The 17,945-nt window shown below is 41.8% G+C and overlaps 2 pseudogenes; both read right to left on the minus strand.

Annotated features, from left to right (window-relative positions):
- Positions 1 to 3,672: 3,672 nt before the first annotated feature.
- On the minus strand, positions 3,673 to 10,541 carry LOC140519179 (uncharacterized; annotated as a pseudogene).
- A 1,026-nt stretch (positions 10,542 to 11,567) lies between these two features.
- Positions 11,568 to 17,616, minus strand: LOC140520655 (biogenesis of lysosome-related organelles complex 1 subunit 2 pseudogene; annotated as a pseudogene).
- Positions 17,617 to 17,945: the final 329 nt, after the last annotated feature.

Raw genomic sequence — 17,945 nt, forward strand, 5'->3', positions numbered from 1 at the left:
TTAGTGAAGACTCCTCAGATTGTAATTTTTCTCCCAGGGGTGAGGTAAGGCCTAAAGGCTCAAGGTTACAATATTTTTAGAATAGAATAGTTCCATATAAGGATATAAAACTGTGTAGTGTATTAGGGTCTCAATGATTGGACAAAACTTACATAATTCCTCGATGTCTTCATTTCAAAAGGGATTGGTTAGATTTCGCGTCTAGAATGTAAGACCATATTCTCAGCTAATGAGGATAATGGTCAGTGGGGGGAGGAGGGACTTGCAGTTAGGGTCTATATAAATCACTGTCCTTTTCTTTGTCTTCAGCTTTCCTACTCCTACAGGTGAGCCCCACTTCTCGAGAATCGAATAAATCACTTTTCTGTCATCACTTTGAGAGGCCTCTGAGTAATTGATTTATGTAGGGACCTGAGCCATCCCACACACCACCTTTACCAACATCTTTAACTGTTCCTAATTCCGAAGATGACAGGCTTTACAGGGTCAATCATAACTATTTGTCTTTGGATAGTCCTTCTCTGAGCAAGAGTGTTTTCTTGTCTATGGTGGCTCAGTGATCACTTTCTCTTTTTTAAAAAAAGATTTTTTATTATTAATTTAATCATTGACAAACTTCGGGATAGGACTGGACTTGAATTTATACTGGTAAAGGGAACTACCAAGTGAGGAAACACCCTCTACCATTGCAAGTCAGCACCTTCTCTGCAATTTTTAGTCTTGGTTACCTGGATCACTGAGAGATTAACTTGTCCAGTGTTACACAGCCAATATGTGAGAAGCAGGAGAGAGACATGAAAGCAAAAGTGATGAGTACAAATAGTATAAGGGCATCTGCATGTGGAGCAGTGACAGCCACCATTTGTACTAGCACTAGACAAAACGTTGGTATCTGAGACCTGGCAGCAGGCTGTGTCAACCACTTGTTGTTCATTCTTCATTTTCAAAGAGTGGAAATGACATCATGGGGTGTTATCTTGTCTTTGCATGAGTTAAATTTAAGTAAGGCAGAGTTGCACAAAGTCATCAGCCTCATTCTCTTCCCAAGTCATCCCACTGGTAAGACAAAAGTCAAAACAACTGTCCTATGATGTAGTGGATGACCCTGGCATCTTTGATGTCTGGACAAGCTCTAAGTGCTCCACAGCACTTGCTTCAGCGGCCTTCATGGCCATTGGAACAAATTGTTCTCATCCACCCATTCTGCTGGGTGCAATCTTCTTATGCTTGGGTAGACATTCCCCCTACCTTACTAATGGGTCTGAGGCTCATCCTCTGCCTGGTTTAGCCTGTCTATAAAGGTTTTGCCAAGGTATGAATGACTTTTTTTTTTTTTTAACAAGAGTAGGCTTCTATAGTGGAAGGGGGATGAATGAGAAGTTTGTGATAGGGGTAGAGCCAAGATAGCAGAGGGAAGCCATTCCTGAGTTCTCCCAATACATCCTCTCTAAAATTAAACTCTTGAGTAGGAAAGATAACACATGTTGCACCTGACTTTGTTCTGAGTGAAGAAGGTCAACAGCCTCACTTCTCCTCCAGAGTCATCTGAATCCAGTAACCAGATATTCATCAGGATGACTAGAGATGACCCAGGATGAGGCAATTGGGGTTAAGTGACTTGCCCAAGGTCACACAGCTAGTGAGTGTCAAGTGTCTGAGGTGAGATTTGAACCCAGGTCCTCCTGACTCCTGCACTTGTGCTCTATCTACTGCACCACCTAGCTGAATAGCAGTGAAGGCAACAAATGATGGAAGTAATCCAAGGCTAACGGTTGGGAGGGCATAATCAGTGATAGGATAAGAGGGCAAGAGACTCAAGAGGGCAGTATAGAGTTGAATTGGTTCACCAAGGGGTCAAAATTGGGAAGAGAGTTGATGCAAGAATGATAGCTTGGGAAAGAGCTAAGAGTTAGAGGAATTGGAGGTCACAGTGAAGAAAAATAAGTTAGAAGTCACAAAGCAGAGGAAGAGGTGGAATGACAACAGATTATAATTAAGGAAATTTCAGAATAAATGAAATACTTATGGACATGATGGCAAGTTCAAGTATATGACTATGTGGAGGTAAGACATGATGGCAAGTTCAAGTATATGACTATGTGAAGGTAAGTTCCCATGAATAGGTCATGGGAACTGAGTAAATTAAGAAGCTGGGAAATGAGTGTTTAAGGGAGTATCAATGTGTATGTCAAAGTCATCTAATAGTGCAACAGGATCTGGGGAAAGACTGTGAGCCCTGCACTGAAGTCACTGAGGAAAGGAGTGTCCTGGAGCTCAGGAGATAATGACTACCAGAATTTTGTTTAGGTGATATACACTGAGTGAACATCAAAGGAAGAGAATTTAATAAGTGATAGTGGTAGGAGTGCAACTCTCCCACTACACCAGTGAGTTTGGGTATGAAGAACAGTGAAACCAGTGAAAAGTTAGCCAGGGAAGCAGTCTCATCAGGAGGCAGCCAGGTTTCAGGGAGTACAAGATGAAAGAAGTGAGAAAGAAAAAAACTCTTAAGAATGCCAGTTTGTTACCAATGGAACAACCATTTCAAAGAACATAGTGGGAGGGGTAGGTAGCTTTAGGGTAGGATGTTGAAGGGGGTGGGTTGAGGAGGATGGCAATAGCTCTCATGGGGGTTGGAGAACACTGTTGGAACAATGACAAGAGAGAATCATTGTGGTGGGAAAGATGTAAGAGGGTGGAAGTATGTTAATAATTTAAGAGAATTCAAGTAGGCCACCAGTCTTCCTCCAGAGTTGGGCAACAGTAATGTATAGCCAGAAACCTGGAAATGGGGGTTGGTGGGAGGGAGGTACAGGGAGGCAACCAGGTTGGTGGCATTGTAGGAGGCAGGAGAGAGTGCTGCTTTAGGTATTCTATCATCATATTTGCCCTCTAGCATTTTGGCCTAGCTTCTTAAAATTCACAATACTTATAATGTTAGAACTTTTCCTTTGTGTATTCATTCCTTCAAACAACGTTCTCTTTTTAGGTTACCTGGCAGCCCTAATTACATTTTTGGTGTTTCTATTGATGTTTTTAGAGAAACACTGAGATTGGTTCTCTTTTCAACCTTTCTCCAATGGTAGAGGAAGTTACTTATCAGGAACTCTGTCCACCAATGAAATCACAGGTCCAATAAAACAAAACAAAAAACTACCATGTTACTTCACCCTCTTCCTCTAAATTCCCATTCTAGTATCTGTACGTCTGGATTAGGCCCTCCATGGACTTCAGCAATTCGTGTATTTTTGGAAATGAAAACTTAAAGTTATAGTTTATATCTAGAGTGTCTGAAGCCATGTTCACAACTACATATAGACCACATGCCCAATGACTTTGCCAGTAAAATAAAAAACAACTTAATAGTAGAGGCAACTAGGTGGCACAGTAAATAGAGCACTAGTCCAGGAGTCAAGAAGACCCAAGTTCAGATTCAATCTTAACTAGCTGTGTAACTCTGGGCAAGTCACTAAATCTGTCTACCTCAGTTCCTCATCTATAAAATGAGGATAATAATAACACCTACTTTCCAAAGTTGTTGTGAGAATAAAATGAGATAGTTTTTAAAGCGTTTTATAAACCTTAAAGTGCTGCATAAATCCTAGCTATTATTATTAACAACAATAATAATAACCTAAAGGAGAAACAGTTGTAAAAACATTTAAGCTAAAACCAATTTTAAGTCTTTATTAGTTCTTGTCCCACCTTGATGCTTACGTATTTAACAAAATGAAAATCTGAATGAAGTATTCTCTGAATTTATTATATTCCTCAAGTTAATCTTTTTGGTATAACATCGCTGATGCTGGATGAGAGATGACTTGCTACTAACAACTTTCCCACATAAACTGCAAAAATAAGGCTTCTCTACAGTATGAATTAACTGATGTCTAGTAAGGTTACGTTTCAGAATGAAGGCTTTTCCACATTCATCACATTCATCACATTCATCTTCCTTATGAGTTCTCTGATGTTGAGTAAGGGCTAATTGGTCAAAGAAGGCTTTTCCACATTCATTACATTCATAAACCTTCTCACTAGCATGTATTAGCTGGTGTCAAATGAGATTACATTTCTACCTGAAGACTTTCCTACATTCACAACATTCATAGGGACCTTCCCCATTATGAATTGTCTGATGTAGGGTAGCAGAAGAGCAATTAAAGACTTTTTGACATTTACAGGGCTTCTCTGCAGTGTGAATTATCTGATGTTGAATAAACAATGGGTTATCAAAGAAGGTTTTTCCACATTCGTTACATTCACAGCCTCCTTCCTGAGTGAGGTTTTGTTAGCAGATAATTGACATTTGTTTGAAATCTCTCTCAGGGGAAAGAAATTCTCCCCCTGTCTCCTCTTCAGAGTTTTCCCTCTTCTCCAACTGATTATCAAGTACATAGACTATTCCAAACATTGGAGTTGATTCCTGAATTTCAAGCCTACCCTCCCAGTCTGAAACAAAGTCTGAAAACATAAATCTATTCTGGAAAGAATACTCATGGAAAGAGGATAATGCAACAGACATAAAGATCACTAGGCATTCACAGCAGTGTCACTTCTCAAAAAGTCTATTTGTAATCTGGGGAGAGTCTAGGAATAGAAGAGAAGTGATCAGCCAATAGAAATGGGAGGAGAAAGGTTCGGTAACTAAACAAGGTGAGCAGAGGATATGCCATCCAGACGTGTGGTAGCCAGAATAATAGATTAAGTAAAGAGATAGTGAGGAGTAGGAATATCAAGAAATTAATATGAAAAAGGACAGGATCTGGGAAAATTAACTTTCAGTGAATGAGGAAGGGTTGTCCCTAGGAGAGAGGAAGAGATGGCAGGTGGTAAAAAATACTCATGGAAAGGTAAGAAAAAGAATTACAATTAAGAAAAAGGTGATACCCCAACCAAGAAAACAGGAAAGACAGCTTTCCTCCATAAATCCATGCCAATAATAATCTCAGTAGATCTCTGACTCCACTGGCTTCTCTCAATAAATTGATAGACTGTAATTTCCAACAAATTCTATATTTACAGTTTCCTCTCTCTCACCTGAAGAAATAATTTTTGGCATGTATCTCTTTCTAGTTCTCAGTAGCTTATATGTCCATGGCTCTTTCCCTTGCTCCAACTGGAAAATCACTTGAGGTTTATAAATGGAAAACCCTGTTTGTGGAGAAGGAAATAATAATAGCTAACCCTTGTATAGCCTTTAAGTTAGGATTGTTGCCAAGTGCTTTACATCCATGGTGCTATCTAATCCCCACAGTCTATGAGGTGAGTACTATACCTATCATAAACCCCATTTTATAGATGAGGGACTTAAGGATTAGTGAAGTTAAGTGATTTTCTTAGAGGTACTAAGAAGTCACTTTTACCTGACACTTACTTGATCAGGAGGCACAGAAATGTTGCAAATGTCAGTTCTTCTGATATGGATCCGCTCATTTGCCCTTGACCACCTGTCAGGCTTTCAGGTCACACCCAAGTGCTGTGTGTCACTGTTATACCCATTAAGGTTGGTGGCAGCATTGTCTATACCAGGAAGAAAAATTCACGAGACCATTACGTTGAACATATAGGCAATAGTCTCCTGATTCCTTCAACTGGCAGAGTCTGGAATGAAGGAAAGAAGATACTACTTTGCACTCTATGATGAAGAAGGAAAACCTGAGGGGCAGGCTTAGATCCTAGCAAGATGACAGCTCATAAAGACTGCTGACATTTGATCCCAAAGAGGGGGTGGTGCTTCAGAAAGGTTTGGGAATGGAGGGAGTGGGACAAGGAGTCTTAGTGTGAAATTTAATCCCAAGAAGGGGGCACTGTTTCACAAAGGTCTGGGAATGGGGTGGGGGGGTGGGAGGAGGGGTCTTTACTCTGGTCTCTTATGGGTGGTCATGACAGGTCATCTCTTAGGCTTTTCCTAACCTAGCTCTCTTGGCTCTGGGAGGACACCTTTGGGAAACAAAGAACATCTTCAACTCCTCAGTCTCTTTGGGGCTTAATCACCTAATTTATAAATTAAGGGGTTGGATTAGATGACTTCTTGGGTTCTTTCTGCTCTCCATATATGAGTTGATGAGCTTCTGTGGGCAGAGATGGATGGAAGACTCTTCTTTCTGGCAGAGAAAGATATGACATTAGTCTTTCTCTTCCATTTTCCCTGTCCAGCCCTCTGCCAGGAACCAAAAAGTTTATGTTTATCCTCATATAAAGGATCTACCGAAGGTACTGATAGTCAGTCTGTTGATATTCCTCTCTAAAGGCATAACTGCATGTCAGTTTTAGGATTATTGTTACAGGGTTGTGAGTTATTCCGAGGCACTGGCCCCCGCCCTTGGTTTCTTGACCCACTAATGCTAAATTCAATTCGTGACTCCCATACTTGCCTCCTACTTCCCTTTCAGTGTCTATCCCTCTTCTCCTCACCTCCTAAATTCAAGAGCTTTCTCTCCCTTTACTTCTTGTATTTGTTCTTATTCCTGAAACCTCTTAAAAGTTCTTACATTATCCAGGATCTCATGCCTTATTCAGTCCCATCTATGGTGACCTTCACAGTTATACAGCAGTCATTGTAGCTTCAAAACAGTTCCTATAGGCATATTTCATGACCATATTTAGTCACAATAAAACAAGTAACTTCAATTCACCTGATATCTGTCAGGAATACAGCTGCTATCCCCTCCTTTTCTGTATTCTATTCCTGAAGAAAGGAAGAGTCCTGAGAATATTGGGCTAGAAGGAGAAAAAAAAGAAATGAGTCTTGGAGGGCCCAGACTCCCAAGAAATCTCTATATATTATCTGAGAGTAATCTCTCTATCTCTAAATAACTTTAAAAAGGGAGGTCTAGCATAAAAGATCTGCTCTTTTCCAGGATCAAAGATAAAGTCACTTTTACCTGACACTTACTTGACTTTGTCCCTTTGCTTCTAGAATGTTTCAGGTATGTGTTTCCAATTCAGAAAATATAGCTTGCGTATAACAACTGTGTCTTTATGTAATCTAGGATGTAATGCTTAATCTCTCTGTGATTCATTTAATCTTTGTCTTTAATAAAGGAAAATATACCCATTTTCTTCTACAACTCGATATATAAAGAATCAGATCTCTCCCTTAAAATGTCTCTTTAAGAACACAGAGCTTAAGTTGAGATGTAAATTATGCTCCTTCAATAAGACGAGGGACAACCGTAATCAGGTCATGGCCAGGTTCTTCTCCCCAGTTCTCAATTTTTGACCGTTCTCACCTTTGTTCCCAAATCTTTGGATCAAATTCTCCACCATAGTCACAGTTTTCTTACTGCTCTCTGGTTGTGGTACTCCCAACCAACTTCCTGGGGAAAACAGGCAGGAATTACTGTGGTACTGAAATGAAATGGACCTTTTCTGTGTGGAATTCTGGACTCAACTTCGACCTCCAAGTTCCTGGAGTGGGTTCAGTGTCCACCAGTCCCTCTTGGACTGAAATGACGAGCAGGTCCGTTGAATGGGTTTTCTAGGTTGAACTCCTTATCTTGAATGTAGTCCTTTCTCTGGAATTTCAGACTGTCCTGCAGACAAAGGTCTTAAGGCTTTTCCAAGAGACAGTAAAGCTCTCCAAAAGGAATTTTTTTTGGTAAGAGAGAAAAGACCAACCATCTGTTTTCCTGGCAGAGAGACAATCTCCTGATAATGGATAGACTGGATCACTGTAAGATTAATAGGGACAGAAAAAAGAACAGATCAACATTAGGGACTCGGTAACCACAGCCTCTTGTTTCAAACTCAAGGTCCTTTATCTAGGGAAAGCCAACGCCCCTGAACATGCAAATAATCCAAAATACGAGCACCAAGCAATAATGAGACTATAATTTAATAATTATAGAGTTCCTAATGTTGGTTTGGATGCCATCATATAGACAGATATATAAACATATAAAGACATGCTGACACAATCTCTACCTTTATCCTAAGAAGTTACACAAACTATACCCATCCCTGCCACTCAAAGCCAAACTCCCAAATTTGGATCAGATACAAAGGCACACATTTTTTTTAATAAAAATTTAGTGATATCTTTTTACAATTTTTTACATTGTTTTTATATTGAGCAAATTTTCCCCTGAATACCTTTCTCTCCTCCTAGAGAAATATACCATATAATAAATGATTTTTTAAGAGTAAAAGAAAAAAATTCACCAAAATTTATCAGTACATTAAAAAAATCTGATGATTTATGCATGTTCCACACTCCATGTATACTGCCCTCCCTCCTTGCAAAGAAACAGAACAACGTATCTTCTCATATCTCTTCTTTGGGACCAGTATTATTCTTCGTAGTTCCGAAAATATGTATATCTTCAACTGTTTTGTGACTGTTATTCATTTTATTTACACTGATGTAATTATTATGTATATTGTTTTCCTAGTTCTGATTACTTCACTTTGTATCGGTTCATGTTAGTCTTTCCATGATTCTCTGTATTCATCATGTTAGCTGTTTCTTATATTCCATTACATAAATGCAGCACAATTTGTTGAGCCATTTTCCAGTCAATGAGCATCTATCTACTTTGTTTCTGGTTCTTTGATATAACAAAAAATGCTGCAATATATGGGTACGCATGGAGTCTTTCTTTTTGACAATTACCTTGCTGGGGCATGTGAATAATAATGGAATCTCTGAGTAGAAGGTAATTGTTATTTTAGTCATTTTATTTGTGACCATTCTCAGCTCCACTAACCATGCATAAGTGTGCTTATTCTTCCACAACCTCCCCAATACTATTTTCATCATTTGTCATCTTTGCCATCTTAATGATTATGAGGTAAAATTTCAAGGTTGTTAGACTTGCATTTCTCTTAGTATCCGTGATCTGGAACATTCTTTCATATGGTTATCTATAGTTTGTAATTCTTCTTATAAGAACTGTTTCTTTACCCATCCTTTCATATTTCTTTTTGCATATTTAAATTTGCCTATTCTTTTGCCTAAATCCTTGTCAAGGGAATATGACAAAGATTTCTTTTTTCTATTGACTTCTTTCCTTTTTATTCTAGATGCATTAATTCTGCTTATGCAATTTTTTTCAGTTTCATGCAATTAAAATTACTTTATCTTTTTTCAGTTATCTCTACTCATTGCTTGGTTAAGGATTCATCTCCTGCCCATAGCTATCAAAGGTACATGATCTGCTTCTCTTCTAAAATTTTTATGGCATTATTTTTAATATTTAGATGATGTATCCATTTTGAATTTATTATAGAATATAATGTAAGATGTAAGTCCAAACCTAATTCCTGTCAGAATGATTGCCAGTTTTCCCACTAGTTCTTATCATGTAGTGAGCTCTTTCCTAAGCAATTTATTTATTTTGTCAAACACTAGATTACTGAGTTCTATCATTTTTTATTTTTCTAGTCAATCCCACTATTATTTAACTAATAACAAATGGTTTTAATGATTGCTGCTTTTCAAGAGTTTAAGGTCATATATTTACTTTAAGCCTTAAGTTTTTCCTCCCAACTACAACTTTGTTTTGAATGGATAACCTAGTTTCAAACTTTATTTGTGAGAAAAGAAATATCTTCATAGAATTCCATTTCTACCTCTGTCTCATCTTTCTCTTCAATCTCAGAGGGAGAGGTGACCTTTTCTAAAACCAACTACTGGATTCCTTCTTCTCCTACCTTCTCTAGTATCCACGTTCCCAAATGTTCTCCTCCCTCTTTAGCACTTTTAACATCTCCTTTTGTATAGATTTACACTAGATTCATGCAAATAAATCTGCATCCACTTTACAGTATTATTATCCAGTCTTCATTTTGATCTTGTCCACAAGTACATATCATCAACTTCCTTAGATCTTCTGCCAAAATCTAGATAATCGTTGTCAAAGCATCCCTTTGATATGCATTCTTAGTAATCCTAAAAAAAGAAAATTGCATTATGTTGTATGCTTTTCTACCTGAGAGAGTCAGAGAAGCCCTGAAAAAGGAAATTGCACCTATGCTGGTCTTTGATGGAAGGACTTTATTTCATGGTTCTCCTAACTCTCTGAAGATTCCCTTTTTTTCTTTCCCATCACTCCTCACAAGGCACTACTGCCTTAGTCTTCTGCATGTCTCTCTTTAGGGCTCTCATAACAAGGTTACCCACTGTCATTACCCAGTATCCAGTTATAAATTTCTATATTGATTCCAAAATCTCTATCACCAACCTAGAGCTCTCCTTGAAGGATGTTGAGATTCTATGATTCCCTTGAACTAATAATGATGGGGTTCAGACTCCGGGAGCCTCCTTGAGCTCCCCTTGGGTCTTCCCATTAGATCCAGCCTTTCTTACTCAAATCTAGTCTTCCCATTTGATCTGGCAGTCTCTGGAAGCCCATGGGCTTTTCGTTATTGCTATGCCCAGGTCTCTGTTGCAGTCCCCACCCTTGATCCTATCACAACCCCATTCCTCAGGTCTGCTGACCACTCCCATCAGGATCCTCCCTGGGTTTGATCTATCAAGACAATCCCTGGGACCCCAGACTACCTGGCGACACCTGCTTCTGACTCAGGCCCTCCATTGTCTGATATCTCCTGATCACAGCTGACTGTTTCCAACCCTTGATCCCAGTCCCACTGAGGTCCTCTTTGGACTTCTCAAGATACTCCCTAAACCCTTCCTACCATCACCCTAGACTACCAGACTACCCCCAGATCCCTCCTATAGCCTTTTCTGTATTTAAGTTCCATCTTGTCTCCATGAAGGTGCTCAGATTCAATCCAGCTCAGACTCTGTCTGGCTGAGATTCTATCTGCCCTCTTGTCGTTACAAATGCTTGGGCTCCTTAAGAGTCAACCCAATATGGGGAATCTTTAATAAACTTTGTTTTTCTTTGACTTTAAGAAGGCTTGAGTTGAATTCAGTTGAGCAGGACTCGGTGTGTCAGTATTTTGGGGGTCCCCGCACCCCTGAACCCCAACAATAAGAGACCAGCGGATTACTAGTAGTCCTTGATTACTACCTTATTCAGCTTTACTCTCCAAGTATTGTTAGAAAAATGGATGGAGGATCACTAAATTAGCAAGATAGCAGGGTAGCTGGAGAAGTCAGAGATACACACCAAAGCTACAAGAATGAAAGCTGAATCAGCAAGCTGAAACAGAAACCTCACACAAGGAAATAGTGTTATGAAAGCAACACTAAAAAGGTGAAATGCTGAAAGCATTCACTCTCTTTACCAGGCCTCCAAGACCACCCTGAAATTTAAGCATAGCAAGAAAAAGTCACCACACAGGCTTATATCCCAGGGTATGACTGTAGTGGCCTCCAACCCAGCAGCTCCTAGCAGTGACTTCTAACCTCACTCCATAAAAGGCAGGAAAAAACCTGACCTTGTCCAGCTCTGGAAAGAAAACAGTATGACACTTTTTTTTTTTTAAATTTAGAAGGGGGAAAAGGAGAGTGCAAAAGAGATAGTAGCCCAAACCCAGGCAGAGAAAAGAGGGTTTCTGTGCTCAAAAGAAGGGGTCGAGGAATCTACCTTTAGTCAGTCCTTTCTCCCATTAGTTAATTTGGGCCCCTAATTTGAGAGGGAAGTTAACAACACTTTCTTTTTCATAGGTCAGCATTTATTATTTAAGATCAAGAACAGGTTATAAAGGGTGTGGGGAGAGGGAAGAAAGGAGGAGACAAGGAAATGAGAGTCTCTCATCAGCGTCTGGTCTAGACGAGGTTGATGCTGATTTCTGAGCCTTGGTCTAGGGCACACAATGAAGCACCAATAAGATGAGGTTCCAGGGGGTAGAGTTATACATCAGGGTGGCCAGAGTCACACATCCAACCAGAGGTGGGGGCAGGTTTCTCTTTAGATCAGCAGCACCACTTGCTTTTAGGAACTGAAGCAGAGTGATAAGTTCCTTCCCACTTATTTCAGCTCTTATAAAATATTCTTGTAGTTAAAGTCTTTATGCTAAAGAAGTCTTTCATCACCTTTCTAACTTCTTATACTTTGCTTCTAGTTTCTTTGAATATACATCCAATTTGTAGGCTGCTTGTTCCAGAGCTGCTCCTTGCTTCGCAATGAGTGATCTGATCCAGATAAGGCTGAAGTGCTGCAGATTTCTGGTTTATGTCCTTTAGATTTCTACTTATGTTTACTGCAATAGCTTTCATTTCTAGATACTTCAAGCTAGCCCGTTTGTTCATATTTTCCAGAAGTTTATAGTCTTCCCTGGTGGCTATCAGCTCGCCCATCAGGTACATGGCCATTTTGGAGACCATGTGCTGGCCCAGCCCTGTGATGTCTACCTTGATGGGCTCCAAGGCCTCCATCTCCATTACAGCATTGTCTAGGCTGGGGAAGGGAGGAAGGAAGAAGAATAAAGGGAAGGGTGGGGATGAGGGAGGAGGGGGGGAGTGAGGGAAGAGAGAAAGGAGGGAAGAGAAGGGAACAAGAAAGGGGAAAAAAGGGGAAGGATGAAGAGCTTGAGGAGACTTCAGAAGAAATCCTGCAACCATGGTAGAAAGAGAAGGTGGCAAACAGTGACAAGAAAATCCAGAGAAAAGCTACTGGGAATATAAGAAAAAAACTGAAAGATAAAACCTCCAAAAGACAAAGTTTAGGAATGTAAGGTATGATTGAATTTTGTTTCCAAAGAAATTATATAAAAATAGAAATTATAATTCATACTGATGGCCAATGTCAGAGATAAACTGCTTGTAGAGAGAGCAGTAAGGAAGGTTGGCTGCTTGAAAATCTGTACATCTACTACTTTTCTTTGTTCTGAGAAAGTTTCTTTCTGAATATCCAAAACAACTGACAGGCCAGGTCTCATATACAAAGGATAAGGATGAGGGTCATAAACCCATTTTTATCATGAATATCCTGGGTTAGAATCTTCAAACTTAAGCTACTGTCAGTTCTCTTAGCAATTGAAAACTCCAATCAAGAAATCTGATGCAGACAGAAAGGAGAGGGGACTAAGAGTATTCCTTTATTAAATAAAGAATAAAGTAAATGAAGATGTAAGAAAGGGGTGGGATTTAGTGAACCCTGGAATGCTGGCCAATGGGGTTCAAGGTGTAAAATTCGAATCTGGATGAATTATAAATAACTAGCTTAACATGTGCTTGTTCTAGGCTCTGCTAGGAGGCCAAGTCACTAGTGAAATAAAAATATATTTTTTTCTAAATTCACTCATGGCCAGACAAAATTCTTGGTTATTTATAACAGGCATAAGACTGGCTACAAAGAAGAAAAAGATGAAAGGTGAGGCACATAAATCCAGAAGGAAAAATACATTTTTTAAAAGACAAATAAGAAAAGCCATATTTTTAAATAAAGTGAACCAAAAACACCCAATAAAAAAGAAGTCTCTCCCAATTTGATGGTGAATAGATCAACTCACACACAAATATTCCATTAATGATTTTTTTAAAGTACACCAGCCCTAATAATAATCAAAAAATTAAAACAAAAAATTACAGTGAATGCCTTCATCCAGCCCAGGTCTACAGAAGGAGAGAAAGAAGACTGAATGAAGACTTCCAGCACTTAGGAAAAGGTCCAGCTAGAACAGCAAAGGTAAGCACAATGCTAAGAAGCTGTGAATTTGACTGAATTACTTGTAAGAGAAATGCAAATTAAACAACCTTAAAGTTTTACCCAACACCCAGCAAATTAGTAAAGAAGCCAAAAGACAATAACAGTCAATATAGAAGAGATTGTGGGAATGTTGAGGTTTAGAGGTGCTGGAACCCAAAATAGTGGCACATCAGTCCTGCACGAAAGAATAAGACCCAAGCCTTCTTTTAGCCAAAGACAAGGTTCATTAGAATATAGGTCAAGTTGGGCTTGATCTTAAAAATCTATCTGAACCATTGGCTAGACTCTTTATGGAATCTGAGCACCAAAATAGAGACAAGATAAGCTTTTATATACAGAAGACGGCTGGGAACAGAAGGGGTCTAGGTAGAATTAAGGGAGGGTTTAGGGTGGGGCCAGGTGCAGATGAAGAAAGGGCAGTTAATTAACGGGGAAGGGCCAATTGCCCCAGGCAAACACCAAAGACTCGGGCCAGGTAGGAAAGTCCAGGGACTTTTCCTTTTTTGGGGTCCAGATCCCATCCCCATTGGGAAGTCCTGCACACTCATACACTATTAGTGGAGTTATGAACTGGTCCAGCTCTTCTGGAAAACAATCTAGAATTATATGGGGGGAAAAGTCACTAAATTATTCATAGCCTTCAACCCAGAGCTCCCACTGCTGGGTAAATACCTTAGGCAGTCAAAGGTGGAAAGATCCCATATTAATCAAAATATTCAAAGCAGCATTGTTAGGAAAAAGATGAAAACAAATTGGGCCCCGGTCTACTGAGGAAGAGCTAGACAAACTGTGATGAGTAAATGCGGTGGATTATAATCCTCTAAAAAACAGTAATTATGAGGCATCCAGAAAAATAAGGGGAAAATATGTATCATTAGATCATGAGTCCGTGAACTACTCAAGGGTAGGGACTGTCTTTTTCCTCTTTTTGTACCACCAGTACCTACTTAGCACAGTGCTTGGCACTTAGGAGGTGCTTAATAAATGTTTACTGATATTTATAGCAGCTCTTTTTGTGGTGGGGACACCCATCACTTGGGGAATGGCTGAACAAGTTGTGGTATGTGAATGTAATGGAATACTATTGTGCTATAAGAATGACCAGAAGGCAGATTTCAGAAGAACCTGGAAAGACTGATGCGCAAAGCGAAGTGAGCAGAACCAGGAGAACACTGTACTCACTATCAACAACGGTTCTGTGCTCAGCTATGACTGATTTTGTTCTTCTCAGCAATACCATGATCCAAGATAAGTTCATGAATGTTTATTACTAACTGAATTTATGCAGAACGAATTAAGCAGAACCAGAAAGACAATATAAAACCATGAGAAAACCAATAGGATGAAAAGAACACGAAGAGGAAAGTGAACGCTCAGTAATCACAAAAGCCAATCTTGGCACCTCTCTCCTCTCTCTGGAAGCGTGGGGCCAGGTGGGTGGACGACAGCCCTGACAGGTGAGGCTGATGGTGACGGTGATGACAGGTGGGCTTGGCTGAACTGTCTGCTCCCCGGCTGCTGCAAAAGAAGGATGGAGGATGGGAGGGGAGGAGGCGGTTTATCAGGCACTAAATCAATCAGCAAGCATTATTTAGGCCCTGGGTATACAAATATAAAGAATAACTAACGAAAAAGACTCACAGGCTTGAACAGAACTTAACGTCCCCTGTGCCCCAAAGGAGCTTTCCTCTAGATGCGGTGGGGAAGGGAGGGGGTGCTATGTCCCTGCACCTTCCCATGCCCTCCAAATAAGGCTGGAGAAAACTGGCATGGGAGCTGGGCCGGGCTTCAGCTCCAAGGGGGGCCGGGGCAGAGATAGCATTAGGAGTCTGAAGATCTGGTGCAAATGTACGAGCCGGCCGCTGCCCTCGGCCGACACACACAGACACGCATGCAGACGTATACACACGCACGTGTTTACCACCCGCCCGCCTAAGCCGGTCCACACAAGTCCCGATCTCCAAGTCCCAAGCGGAACGACGCCTGCGCACACGCTGACGCCCCGCGCGGACTCTACTTCCCGGCAGCCTCAGAGGGTTCCCTGCCCCAGGTTTCTAAGGGTTGTAAAGGCATGGAACCATTCCATGTCGAAAGGTCTTCTGGGAAATTGAGTCCCAGTGCCCGTATCCCGGGACTCCGGCTCGTCTGGGAAATGTAGTGTTGGCTTTCCGTCTGCGCAGGCTCAGCGAGGGCCCGGGGCAGAGGCAGCTCTAGGACTGGTACTGGAGAAAGGGAGAGGGATTGTAGAGGAGATGATGACCGTGGGGAGAGGAGGGGTGGGTGGGACGAGAGTCGGTCATCACGGTAACTGCCATTTGTAGGGGAAAGGGCCAGTGTCTGCCGAGTTTGTTGCTGGAGCTGCCCTCCCACCGGGAAGGAGGGCCGTCCTGCCGCTGGTCCTTAACTAGAGAGGAAGCGACGGCCAGGACTTAGAGCTAGTCAGCTGCAGTCCGGGCGTGAAGCCGGGGCTGGCCCCAGGATGCCCGGAGGAGTAAAAAGCCTGGAGCCCCCGGGGCCCTGACCCCTTCCAGTCACATGCACGAGATGTTCTGTAGATGAAGGGAGCCACCCAAATCAATCCGAATCCTAAGGTCCTGGATTTTGCTTTGCGGTTCACCGCGTCCACCCCTATCAGTATCAAATTAATCATCAGAATGGTCATCACAGAAACCTTCCACTGAAATGAGAAGTAAGAGAAGTCGGACAGATTTAGAACCAAATGATTTGGCAAAGTTTTAAGATTTATTGCATCCCCTGGTCTTAGAGGTCATCTAATCCCGTGCAGTATGCCTGCTACGAGATTCTTCGGAGACGACTGTCCACTGAGGCTTGGACCCTGGAAGCACAGAGAATCTTCCTTTTATACCAGTTAGACCTTGGACCCTGGAAGCATGGAGAATCTTCCTTTTATGCCAGTTAGACCTTGGACCCTGGAAGCACGGAGAATCTTCATTTTATGCCGGTTAGACCCTGGACCCTGGAAGCACGGAGAATCTTCCTTTTATGCCGGTTAGACCCTGGACCCTGGAAGCACGGAGAATCTTCCTTTTATGCCGGTTAGACCCTGGACCCTGGAAGCACGGAGAATCTTCCTTTTATGCCGGTTAGACCCTGGACCCTGGAAGCACGGAGAATCTTCCTTTTATGCCGGTTAGACCCTGGACCCTGGAAGCACGGAGAATCTTCCTTTTATGCCGGTTAGACCCTGGACCCTGGAAGCACGGAGAATCTTCCTTTTATGCCGGTTAGACCCTGGACCCTGGAAGCACGGAGAATCTTCCTTTTATGCCGGTTAGACCCTGGACCCTGGAAGCACGGAGAATCTTCCTTTTATGCCGGTTAGACCCTGGACCCTGGAAGCACGGAGAATCTTCCTTTTATGCCGGTTAGACCCTGGACCCTGGAAGCACGGAGAATCTTCCTTTTATGCCGGTTAGACCCTGGACCCTGGAAGCACGGAGAATCTTCCTTTTATGCCGGTTAGACCCTGGACCCTGGAAGCACGGAGAATCTTCCTTTTATGCCGGTTAGACCCTGGACCCTGGAAGCACGGAGAATCTTCCTTTTATGCCGGTTAGACCCTGGACCCTGGAAGCACGGAGAATCTTCCTTTTATGCCGGTTAGACCCTGGACCCTGGAAGCACGGAGAATCTTCCTTTTATGCCGGTTAGACCCTGGACCCTGGAAGCACGGAGAATCTTCCTTTTATGCCGGTTAGACCCTGGACCCTGGAAGCACGGAGAATCTTCCTTTTATGCCGGTTAGACCCTGGACCCTGGAAGCACGGAGAATCTTCCTTTTATGCCGGTTAGACCCTGGACCCTGGAAGCACGGAGAATCTTCCTTTTATGCCGGTTAGACCCTGGACCCTGGAAGCACGGAGAATCTTCCTTTTATGCCGGTTAGACCCTGGACCCTGGAAGCACGGAGAATCTTCCTTTTATGCCGGTTAGACCCTGGACCCTGGAAGCACGGAGAATCTTCCTTTTATGCCGGTTAGACCCTGGACCCTGGAAGCACGGAGAATCTTCCTTTTATGCCGGTTAGACCCTGGACCGTGGAAGCACGGAGAATCTTCCTTTTATGCCGGTTAGACCCTGGACCGTGGAAGCACGGAGAATCTTCCTTTTATACCAGTTAGACCTTGGACCCTGGAAGCACGGAGAATCTTCATTTTATACCAATTAGATCACTTGCTGACCAGGTGTGCTTCCATCGGTTCACCATCTCTTCACCTTTTATCTTGTTCCTTGCATTTGTGCCACAGTCCCTCCCTTCCGTCCACTCCAACTGACATGCTGCCTTATTTCAAGACCTAGTTCAAACTTCATCTTCCATGAATCCCCAAGTTTGTCAGCCAGAGGAGATCTAGGCTTCAC

Source organism: Notamacropus eugenii, chromosome 1 (assembly GCF_028372415.1).
Source record: "Notamacropus eugenii isolate mMacEug1 chromosome 1, mMacEug1.pri_v2, whole genome shotgun sequence".
NCBI classification, from domain to species: Eukaryota; Metazoa; Chordata; class Mammalia; order Diprotodontia; family Macropodidae; genus Notamacropus; species Notamacropus eugenii.